Genomic DNA, 12,470 nt, shown 5'->3' on the forward strand with positions numbered 1-12,470 from the left:
AAGCCTGTGAACTTGTAGTCAGAAATAGTTAATGTGTGTGAATTTGAGGATGTGAGTTAAGACCATATAGGTTCCTTATTTAGAAATAGGATAGAGATAAAGGAAGCTAAGAAGAAGACTGATTCTCTGAGGATTACTCTCTAGATGATTTCATCAGTAATCTGGAAAAGCTATCCTTATTTTTCTAAACTTAAAGTCAGGGCTTTTGTTCTGAGTTTGTCTCAGTTTGATATTCACTTGCTTATTCATTCACTTATTCATTCAGCTAACATTTTTTAAGCGTCTATTAGGACCAGACACAGAAAAAGAGACGAATATATCCAGTCCTTTCACTAAAATAGCTTGCCGTCTGGGGGGCGAAAAGTAAACATGAAAAGATATTTGCACAACCAAATGAAAAATATACTAATGCTAATGATAGTAACAGCTAATATGTATCGGGTACAAGACACTGCAACCTCTTACTGGTGAGGTCACAGAGTAAGTGATGGTGCTGGGGTTCATTGTCAGGCTATTTGACTTTTAGCTCTTTGTTAGCCATTGTGCCCTAAGGCCTCTTGGATAAAATGTTCCAGCCTCAGGACATTCATGGGCTCTAAATCACAGACACCGAGTGTCAGACTGCTTAGGTGAAATGAGGGCTTACTGATTTTGCGCTTCATGGTTTCCTCTTCAGACTCTGACTCAGAATAGAATTCACAGTCATCTATAATTTGACTTGCCTAATAATAACTACAGCCACGGCTGGTCAAGTGCACCTTTTTCTTCCAAGCTCCAGTAGCTTCTCCCCACCTAAAACCTGTTTCCGTGAAAAAGTCACTTCTGGGATTACTTTTCTGGTTCTTTTGTAATATAGCATCAGGCAGGGGACCCACTTTGGGTAGTAGCAGTGACTAGCATAACCATTAAACAAATAAAAGTCAAAGATGACCTTATGCATTAATCAATAAAATTTACTGCTACAAGTTTATTTTGTTTGGCTAATGTTTAGAGACTTCTCAGAGATGAGACGAAGGTGATGGTGGTGGTGATAATGATGAAAGTAACAGCTAGTTACTGAGTTACTACCAGCACTGTACCTAGGCATCACGCACATTTGAATTCAGTGTTTTAAGAGCCCTATATGGTAACCACTGCTGTTACCCCATTCTATGGATAAGAAACTGGCCAAAGAACACACCTGATACTGGTGAGGTCACAGAGTAAATGATGGCGCTGGGGTTCATTGTCAAGCTGTTTGACTTTTAGCTCTTTGTTAGCCATTGTGCTCTAAGTCCTCTTGGATAAAATGTTCCAACGTCAGGACATTCATGGGCTCTAAATCACAGACACCGAAGGTCAGACTGTAGAACTAAGTGACTAAGTTTGGGTAAGAACTCAGGCTTGCCAGACTCCAAGACCAGTGCTCTAGCCACTGAGGTACACTGTGCTCCCCATGGTACTTAACTTAACCAAGCCTGTTTGTTTAGGTCCATGAGATTCCTGATTTATGATGCTCTAGTCTTTAGGGAATAGTGTATATTAAGTCACTGTTGTGTTATACGTACCTAGACACAGATTTCCTGTCTTGTAAGGTATATGGCAACACTCCAAAGGCTATAATTTGGAACGTGGAGATTCTAGTTCTATTCTTTCTACCTTATTATGACTCAAGATGGACTGTCGAGCACTGGTATTTTATTTCTCTGTCTGACATTTTATTAGATACTTGTAACAAATGAGCTGTGCTGTAGGGTAATGAGGGTGTTTAACAGCCAAACACAAAATTCAACATTGTGTTCAGGGCAATGCTCGCTGGTCTTGGAAGACCTGCTTTAACTTATCCCAATTCTTTTGGTTATTAGTTGTGTTTCAGAAAGCGTTTAACATAGTGTGTATGGAAGAGATAAAGAGTTTTTCTTCTCTTGGGCAGTCAGTAAACACTAGCTGACATCAAATGTGTAGGATTTTCCCCCAAACACCAAGCAGTTCTCCAGCAGACACCAACTGAGTGTCCTTTAATTCGACTGAGTTCTGACACTATCTGGAGATAGCATCAGATCCCACAGGTTAAGGGTCAGTCCCACAAGACTGCCCCCCTCCTCTTCAGATGCCAGTCCCACGTTGTGGCCTGAATTTCTGACCAGATAGCTTTAGACTCAAAGTTCCCACAGCCTTCTCCTCAGGTTTAATTAACGTGCTAGGATCTGCCTCCTTAGCGCAGTAGGCAGCACGTCAGTCTCATAATTAACGTGCTAGGACTGTTCCCAGAAGTCAGGGGAACACTTATTAACACATTTACCCATTTTTTTTTTTATGAAATAAATCTTTTAATGGTTTAATTAGTTTATACTTAAATTATCCATCACAAATCCTTGAAATTCTGCTCTAGGTTAACACTGATTTATTACAACATAGTTGTAATGTTTTTCTTTCTGTTGGTTAATTACTTGGCTCTTCTTCCTATTGGAAAATTTAGGAGTTCTTGTGCTGACTTTCTTCATGAACAAATGTCATGTCACCAGAAAGGACCGGTTTATTATAGCCTACAGCATTTGGGTTGTTTCCACATCTTTGCAATTGTGAATTGTGCTGCTATAAACATTCGGGTACAGGTGTCTTTTTTATAGAATGACTTTTGTTCTTTTGGGTAGATGCCCAATAATGGGATTGCTGGATCGAATGGTAGGTCTACTTGAATCTGTTTAAGGTATCTCCATATTGCTTTCCACAGGGGTTGCGCTAGTTTGCAGTCCCACCAGCAGTATATGAGTGTTCCTGTCTCTCCGCATCCACACCAACATGTATTGTTTGGGGACTTTTTGATAAACGCCATTCTCACTGGGGTTAAGTGATATCTCATTGTGGTTTTGATTTGCATTTCCCTGATGATTAGAGATGTTGAGCGTTTTTTCATATGTTTGTTAGCCATTCTTTTATCTTCTTTTGAAAAATTTCTATTCATGTCCTTTGCCCACTTTTTTTTTTTTTTTTTTTTTTTTTTTTGAGACAGAGTCTCACTCTGTTGCCCAGGCTAGAGTGAGTGCCGTGGCGTCAGCCTAGCTCACAGCAACCTCAAAATCCTGAGCTCAAGCGATCCTCCTGTCTCAGCCTCCCGAGTAGCTGGGACTACAGGCATGCGCCACCATGCCCGGCTAATTTTTTCTATATATATTTTTATCTGTCCATATAATTTCTTTCTATTTTTAGTAGAGGTGGGGTCTCACTCTTGCTCAGGCTGGTCTCGAACTCCTCAGCTCAAACAATCCGCCCACCTCGGCCTCCCAGAGTGCTAGGATTACAGGCGTGAGCCACCGCGCCCGGCCAGACTTTGCCCACTTTTTGATAGCCCAAATGCCCATCAGTACATGAGTGGATTAGTAAAATGTGGTATATGTATACCGTGGAGTATTACCCAGCTATAAGAAATAACGGTGATATAGAATCTCTTTTGTTCTCCTGGAGAGAGTTGGAACCCATTCTATTAAGTGAAGTATCCCAAGAATGGAAAAATAAGCACCACATGTACTCACCATCAAATTGGTTTCCCTGATCATCACCTAAGTGCCCATTTGGGAATAACACCGGTTGGGTTACCCATTTGTTATACATGATGTTACAAAGGGTACAGATGAACAGTCAGATGAAGAGATGCACCGAGCAAGCTGGCTGTGAAGGGGAGGGCGGAGCTTCTGTGCCCTCTCTGGCGGGCCACCCTCCAGGCACCTCCACACATTCAGCAGCCCTAGAGTTTTTGTAGTCCAGGGATATTTATGGAGGCTTCATCATGTAGGCATGATCAATGATTAACTCAATCTCCAGCCCCTCTCTCCCTTCCAGAGGATGGGGCTTGGGGCTTAAAATTCCAAACTTTAATCATGTTTTGGTCTTTCTAGTAACCATCATCCATTCAAGAATCCACCAAGAGTTGCCTCATAACAAAAGATGCTCCTGTTTCCCAGGAAATTCCAAGAAACTAGGAGCTCTGTGTCACAAACCCAGATAAAAGACCAAATATTAGAACAAAAGATGCACCTACCACCCCCATTGTTTAGGAAATTACAAGAGTTTTAGGAGCTCTGTGTCAGTCACCGAGATGAGAGACCAAATATATATTTCTTATTATATCGCAATAACACAGCAGGGCGAATAGTTAACTGTTAATTAAAACATGCTTCCTCTCCATATACAGAAACTTCAGGTATCTGTTTGCTGGGCTAAAGGCTGGAAGAGCTCTCCTGGGCCAAAAAGAATATTAACATCTTGCCTATTGGCCCTCCTATTCCTTCCTTTGTCTTTCTGAATTTGGCCCTTTTATTTCAACTCAGCAACTTTATTTTCATTCAGAGATGGAAAATGCAAGAAGATTAAACATAGCAATAGATTAACTCCCCTGCATCCCCTAATTTTTACTTGTTGGAATATAAGTTCTAGTGTCACCTATCTTTGGCTAGTTATCTTCTATAAGCCTCAACTACCTCCTTTTTCAAATCCAGATCATTCATTCAGTAAATATCTTACTGTCCATCTGTTATGCAGCAAGCACAGTAGGAGCAAGGCGCTGATTCTCCGTTGTGAGCAAAACACATGGTACCTGTTCTCACAGAGCCTACAGTCTAGTGATTATATAGCATCAACCTCAGAGGGTGTTGTGGGAATTATTAAGAGAAGATGTATCAAGTTTTGCCACGGTATCTGGCACATAATAATACCTTAGTCCATTTCAGATGATTTTATTCATAAACTGTTTTTTGTGGATTTGTGTAGTTTAGTTCTTTTTTTGGTTTGTTATATGAATACCTTTTTCTCTGAAAGTGTGTTCTAGAGGGAAGTCATCTAATAGCTCCATGCAGTGTCCCGAAGAGCTAGGAGGATGAAAAAATACACGTACAGGATTCTTAAGCAGTTGTAACCCATCTTCTCATGGGATTTTTTTTTTTTTTTTTTTTTGGCTTTAGGTTAGGGATGATATGGAATTAAATTCATGTGGGGAATATTTCCCTGATTTCTTTTTATACCTCAGAAAAAAATTTAGTCATTTCTCCAAGATATGTGAGAAATTTGGATATAGTATAGCATCAAATCCAATGTGCTTTTGATCTAAGCATAGGAAATTGATTTAACGGTAGGTACCAGGAAAGCTAAAAGCTCGTGTTATGTTAGCTGTTCTTTGGCTACTGTAGTGTGGTAGATGATAGCAGTACACTGCATTATGTGGAAAGCATTTGTGAGTCAGCTTTGAGATTACACTTACTAGATTTCTGGAGTAGAATAAATCATGTATATTTGTTTACCAACTCACACTGTGGGTTTTTTTACGGTGTCTCTCCTCAATTGAAGTAAAATTATCAGTGTCATGATTATTTTTATAACTCCATCATTTGCTCATATTACTTATCATTATTATATTGTCTTTATATTACTACTTTGCTCACAACCTCTTGTTCTTTATAGTTGGTCTTATTTCTTTTAGACCCTTAGATGAGGATAATTTATAGGAAGTAGGAAAAGAACGGTCCAAGCATACATTGTGGCATCTTTGAAGCCAGCAACTTGGCTTCTCTACGAGAGCCCTATCCATGACTAATTTTTTACAGGACATTTGCCAGCAGTTTTTCTGCTGTGGGACTGCACTGTTACAGCGGGAGAGCAGTCAGCAAGTTCTGTCAATCGATGAGCCAGTTCATGCATAGAAGAAATTTTACATTAAGTCTCTAGAAGACAAAGTGATTAAATGAAATCTCAGCCTCTTTACCCTTTACTTCAATGCTAGTAAAGGGGTTACTGAATTAATTTCAAAAGGCATTAGCATATAATTACGAAGTAGACTGAAATGAGACTTACACTAAGTATTGACTTTCTCTAAGCAATTAGTCCCAGAAAATGCACAGGCCTGGGCATGGTGCTGTCATATGAATATAGGATTTATTTATAATCTCCCCTACAGTGTGAATGTGGGAAGAAAGAACTGATAGTGCTGTGTAGGGAATTGGAGTGATTTGTCAGGTTCCAGAAGCAGCCAGAAGGAGTGGGTGGCAAAAAAAAAGTGCACAATTGATTGGGCTAGCATATTAAGCTGTGTCTTGTCTGGCTCCTGAGCCCTTTGAGATAGGGGAAGTATGCAGTACATTCCCTTTGTAACATTCACCTACAGGATAACCAAAACTAAATCATGCCATTTTGCATGTGTATAATGTGGTATTTAAGAATCATTAAAAATAAAAAGCATAAATACTTCCATATTTGCAAGGGATGGAGACATAGAGGTTTAGGTAAGCTCAGATCTTATTGTCTAGTAATATTTATTTTATAAGAGAACAAACTGAAAGCATAAAAGTTAAATGACTGCCACGGGTGCATGCAACTGCTTCATGACAAAGCTCCCACCCGAAAGCCTTACCACCACCCCAGCCTCAACAGTTTAGCCTTGACTCTTTGCTAGTTCACTCTCTACCAGGGAATTATTTTTGAAATCTTTTGGAAGTCTTAGATGTGATTTGGAAGCACAGTACAGTAGTTAATAAATCACCATGGATTTATTTATGCATCCATAGATAAGATTACTTATAATTTATAGTCAAAAGCTTCTAAGCCAGGCACGGTGGTAGATGCCTGTAGTCCCAGCCACCTGGGAGGCTGAGGCTGGAAGATGGCTTGAGCCCAGCAGTTCGAGGCTACAGTGAGCTATGATGGCCCCCTTGCACTCCAGCCTGGATGACAGAGTAAGACCCTGTCTCAAAAAAAAAAAAAAAAAAAAGCTTCTGTCATCTAGATTGGCTCTTTTAGATTACTATACATGGATGTCATTTTATAAAGTGTGTTTCTTTTCTTAATGCAATAATTATGCCCTAAGAGACCTCATGTAATAACGTATCCCATTGTAGAAACACTAGTCTGAGAAACAGGAAGAAGAGTAAAGGATTTCAAAACTGTAATAAAATGATTTATTTTCTATGGTTTTATTAACAGAGATAAACTGTTAATAGCTAAAAGTATAAAAATAAATTGATCAAATTTTTTATTGTGGCAATGGTTTCACAAATGTCAAACATATCAAACTTTACATTTTAAATATGTGATTTACTATATGTCAGTATATCTCAATAAAGCTATTTTAAAAATGGGTTGATCAAGCCTGACAAAAGTAAATGTTGTAAGCAAGTCCCGAATATGAGCTTCCCATATACAATACCAAAGTCACCCCATTTTGTGACTCTTAGAATAATCTGGAACTCAGTTCACAGCTGTGCAAGTCACCGAAGAATGTAGTGCTGAGTGGTCAGCCTCACGCCCATCCTGCAGTGCCCCCGTCATCATAGCATTGTAACCAGTAGCCGTCTGAGTCGTGCCGATCATGTTCCCTAAGTAATCAATTGTTTTATATCCAATTTCAGTTACAAAAGACTTGCTCATTAAGAGAAATTGAGGAGCAGACTGGCTCATGCCTGTAATCCCAGCACTTTGGGAGGCCAAGGGGGGAAGATCGCTTGAGAGTAGCCAGAGCAACATAGCAGGACCCTGTCTGCACAAAAAATAGAGAGAGAAATTGGGGACGGGGGTGCTGTATTGGGAATTGAGTTAACATGGAGTGGTTAACTATATGGCAGGTGGTGCTAAATTCTTTACGTGTGTTCTCTCTCAACGTTTACAGTGACCCTACGGTAGGTGCTTTTTTTTTTTTTAATTGCTTTATTGTGATTTGAGTACGTGCTTTTTTAATCCGCATTTCACAGGTAAGGAAACTGGGACATGAAGGGGCGGGACCAATATGCAAACATTGGCTTTTCTGACTCTAATGTCTGAACTTCATACTTAAAGAACTTTACCTTTCAATTCCTTCACAGAGTTAGGGTTTTATTTCCGGGCTGCAGAAACTATTACGGAAAACCTAGTTCGCATTGGGTGGCCTCATTCTTTTCCGTTTCCCCCGCCGTGAAGTCTTTGAGCTCTATTTCTGCCATTTTTGTTTCTGACTCGGGCTTGTTAAGGGAAGAGTTTTGAATTATTTAGTCATACTTCTTTATGCTGCTGAAATATTTAGGTCAAAAATCTATATTCTTACTGTAGTCTTGGAGAAATGGCAATCAGTTAATTTTTATTACTGCGGTCCTCTTTATTGCACTCACAAAAGCTTTACATGGGTTCTCTCCAGTGAGCCAAATTATCTTAAAATCATGGGAAGTGCCACAAAAACAAAGTAAAAATAATGATGTTTGCTTGCTGTTGACAAAAAAGAAAAAAAAAATTATGATGATGATTGAAGAAAGAGAGATTGCTGAGGAAAGCTATAAAAAATAGGGACAAGAAGGTAGCCAGGGAAGAAATTTGCCATTTGGCAGGACTCATTTTCAGCTGTGCCTCTCTTGACTCGCTCTCTTCCTCTTTGTGCAGTTTTCCCCCAGGTCATCCATGACCTCCTGGGGTAGTTCACCTCCGCTCTCTTACAAGTCACGGAGTTTGTGATTCTAAGTGTCCTCATAACAAAAGTACAGGAGCACCTTATCTGTCATGCCGAGCAGTGTGGCAGCGCTGGACTCTATATGAGTTGTGCTTTAAAAGCACATGATATAACCCTGCCTCTACAGGACTGTTTCACTAATAAGATTAGTGTTTAAAAAGAGGAAAGAAAAAAAGAAGAGAAACTGAAATTGGAAAGAGGGGAGTTAGGAGCTTTGGTAGAGTCCTTTGGTGATTAATCAGATTTTGGTTTTGTTTCTTTGAGACAGGGTCTCACTCTGTTGCCCAGGGTCCAGTGCCGTGGCATCAGCCTAGCTCACTGCAACCTCAAACTCTTGGGCTCAAGCAATCCTCCTGCCTCAGCCTCATGAGTAGCTGGGACTACAGGTGCACACCACCACACCCAGCTATTTTTTAAAGTTTTTTTTTTTTGTAAAGACGGGCTCTCAGTATATTGCTCAAACTGGTCACGAACTCCTGGCCTCAAGCAGTCCTCCTACCTTGGCCTCCCAAAGTGCTAGGATTACAGGGATGAGCTGCCATGCCTGGCCTTGATTGGATTTTTGACTATGTCTGCAGAAGGCACAAGTAAAATATTTTGAAAGCAAGAGGAAAACTTCTAGTAACAGAATTGGTGTAGAGTTGTAATAGATCAGCTATTTGTATGAAAGGAGCAAACATAAAGCTGGGCAGTACTAGTTTGGGAAAAGTCTTGACTGGTAGCATGTACCCATGTTCCTGGTAGAAGGAATTCCAGGTTGCTGATCACCAGAGTCCTATTTGCTTATGTGGCTAACAATACCGTTAATAGAATGATACTGTAACGCCTCCATCTTTTAGAGAAACATGATTCCTCTGCAATATTAATGAGTTGTTCAGAGGTGAATTATACTCTTCCTTTATTCACTTACTCTTTCCTATGCCATGCAGATAATGGGAAATTATCTATAGGCAGCTATTTTATTTGATCAAGTGAACCAGCTTACAGCAATGGGGGCAACTTCCAAACGAATACTAAAAATCAGAGCAACACATAAGCGTTGAAGTCAGTGTTTTTCAAAATATTTCAGGGTTTAGGATTCAAAAGAGTATCTTACTATCTTCTCAATATAACAAACTTAGAAAGATGTGAGCTCCATATTACTATTACTCTGCCTTTAGAAGATATTTCAATTTAATTAGTTTTGTCTGAGAGACAACAAATCTCTCATGCTTAAGCCTTTTAAATAAATGCGCTCCTTTGGGAACGTTGTAATTCCCAAGAAATATGTTTTTTGTTTTTTTTTTTTTTTTTTTTTTTTTTTGAGACAGAGTCTCACTTTGTTGCCCGGGCTAGAGTGAGTGCCGTGGCGTCAGTCTAGCTCACAGCAACCTCAAACTCCTGGGCTTAAGCGATCCTACTGCCTCAGCCTCCCGAGTAGCTGGTACTACAGGCATGCGCCACCATGCTCGGCTAATTTTTTGTATATATATATTTTAGTTGTCCATATAATTTCTTTCTATTTTTAGTAGAGACGGGGTCTCGCTCTTGCTCAGGCTGGTCTTGAACTCCTGACCTCGAGCGATCCACCCGCCTCGGCCTCCCAGAGTGCTAGGATTACAGGCGTGAGCCACCGCGCCCGGCCCCAAGAAATATGTTAAATTGAAGTTATAGAAAACCTCATTTCAGCACTGTCCATTAGGTTTAGCCCTTAAAAATCTGCTCCCTTGCCCAAGGTATTAAGTTCCTGTTTGATGTATATTATTTTTTCTGTTTTGAGAAAAAATGTTAATGTAACGATTAATTCAGAAATCTTTTTTTATTGTTGTAAAATTGTGTTTTCACATGAGTTTTTTAGTCATCTTCCCTGTTCCATCCGTAGCCTTGGTACCCCTTTCCTCCCTTTGGTTCTCCCGTCTGCAAAACTGAAGCAGTGGTTTGGAAAGTGAGCATCTTCTTCATGGGGGCTGGTGCCCAAGACTTTTGGAAAGGAAAATATTCTATAAGTATGCAAGATCTTGTTTGAACAGTACCTAGCTACCTCTACTATCTGTTAGACTACTCTCCACCCCCAAAAGCTACACTGAGCTACCTGTAGTTCCTACAAAGAGACCTGTACTTTCACACCTGCCTGTCTTTTCCTGTGCTTTCCCCCACTCGTGGTGCCCTCCTGCCCCTCACTTCCCCTGTACCTGCTAAGCTTCTGTTTGCTCCTTCTTAAGACCAACCTACCCACCTCCAAGATGAGACTATTACTTCTTGCTTTATGCCACATCCATTATATGGCAATGCAATTTTTTGTTTCCAAGACTGTGTCACTTATTAGAGTACCAGATGCTTGAGGGCAGGAACCATATCTGATTGAATAAAGTCATTTCTACAGAATGGCTTTCAGAGAATCTGGTACATCTAGAACATAGTATTCAATACATGATAGCTACGGTGACGATGGTAATGAAAATTCCTGTATCCTCATCACTTGTGCAGTGACTGTTGAATAAGTGAATAAATGGATGAACGTACAATGTATCTATTCTACTTATATTGGAATATTTCTTGGTCTGGGGTTTCTACTTTATGAGCCCCATAAATTGGAACTAAGATTTCATAGGATTAAAAATGAGTTATGTATCCTATGGCTTTTTTTCCCACTGCAGATATTTACCCTTAAGGAATATTGCCTAATTATTAACAAGACAAGCTTTTGAACTCAAAGAGATAAGGCTATAAATTCTAGCTCTAGATATATTATGTTGTTCAAATTGCTTAAACTCACTAAGCTTCAATTTCTCCATCTATATAATGAGGTAATCAGTCCTGTATTGGTTTATGTGAGACACATAAAGTAATGTTTTTAAGGCACGTGTGAATGTGTATGTGTGGATTGTGTGTGCCCAGTATGGATCACCTTAAATCCCACCAGAGATATGATCATTATTGACATTTAGTAGAGATATTCACAGAATTTTCTTTAACACCACACAGAAACTTTTACATAATTGAAAATAATGTGACATTATATGTAGTTTTTCCACTTTTTCTGTATTAAAAGTGTAGCTATGATAGACATTTCAATGCCTGAGTTTTTAATTTTTTTAGGATAAATTATTAGAATAGAAATTATTAGATCAAAAGTTAACCTGTAAAAATATTCATTGTTATAAACACTTACGATTTGTTTATTTTTTCTGCATGTGTGTTATAGTCAGTAAAAGAGTTTATTAAAGGAAAAAAGTTAACCTATAGATTCTAATGTCTTGAAATGTGAAGTTTAGAATATATTTGAAAGGAAAGGAGGGAGAAAGACAGTAAGATTTCATTATTTGCAGTTCAAATTATGTGACTTTCAACTTAACTCTTTAATAATATTTTTTTACTTTTCATAATAAATCCTTCTTTAAAAAAAGCATGGGTGGGGGTATTGTTGAGTATAATATATTATGACATGATGTTCAAACCTCAGGCAAATCTGTTACTTGAAGTAAACTTAAATTTTGGTATAATTAATATTTCCATTCCTAGCTTAAGTTAATTAACTTTTACTTCCAATTTGGTAAGTTTTTTGAGTAGATTTAATTGAGCTTCTCTTCAGCATAAATTTATATTCATGTTCAATTGAAGTCTAGAAAACTCAGAGTAGAAAACCTGTCTCTTCATGATATATTTGAATAATTAATTTTATTGAAACAAATCTCATTAAAGACCTCTAAAGTGAAAGTTTATGTAGCATAACAAAAGGATTTGCATCCATTTACTCTTGCTGATTCTTCACTGGATTAACCCTAATTCCACTTCTGCTGCAAACTGCAGAATATTACAGTTAAGTATCCCATCTGGGGTACATAAATATATGGGCTTTACCTCATAACAGATTTTTTTTCCCATTGCAGTAGCAGAAACCGGTCCGAGAGGGGGAAAATTAAGCACAGAATGCAAATCCATTATAATATGATTTATAAGCTTTGCAAATACAGTCATGCCTTAACAACAGGGATATGTTCTGAGAAATGTGTTAAGTGATTTTGTTATTGTGCAAACATTTATAAAATATGCT

General features: G+C 38.8%; 1 protein-coding gene across 1 annotated transcript in view; it reads left to right on the plus strand.

Moving 5' to 3' along the window:
* Positions 1-12,470, plus strand: part of PATJ (PATJ crumbs cell polarity complex component) — a 337,921-nt gene that overhangs the window by 196,587 nt on the left and 128,864 nt on the right. The window lies entirely within an intron of this gene.

Source organism: Eulemur rufifrons, chromosome 8 (assembly GCF_041146395.1).
Source record: "Eulemur rufifrons isolate Redbay chromosome 8, OSU_ERuf_1, whole genome shotgun sequence".
NCBI classification, from domain to species: Eukaryota; Metazoa; Chordata; class Mammalia; order Primates; family Lemuridae; genus Eulemur; species Eulemur rufifrons.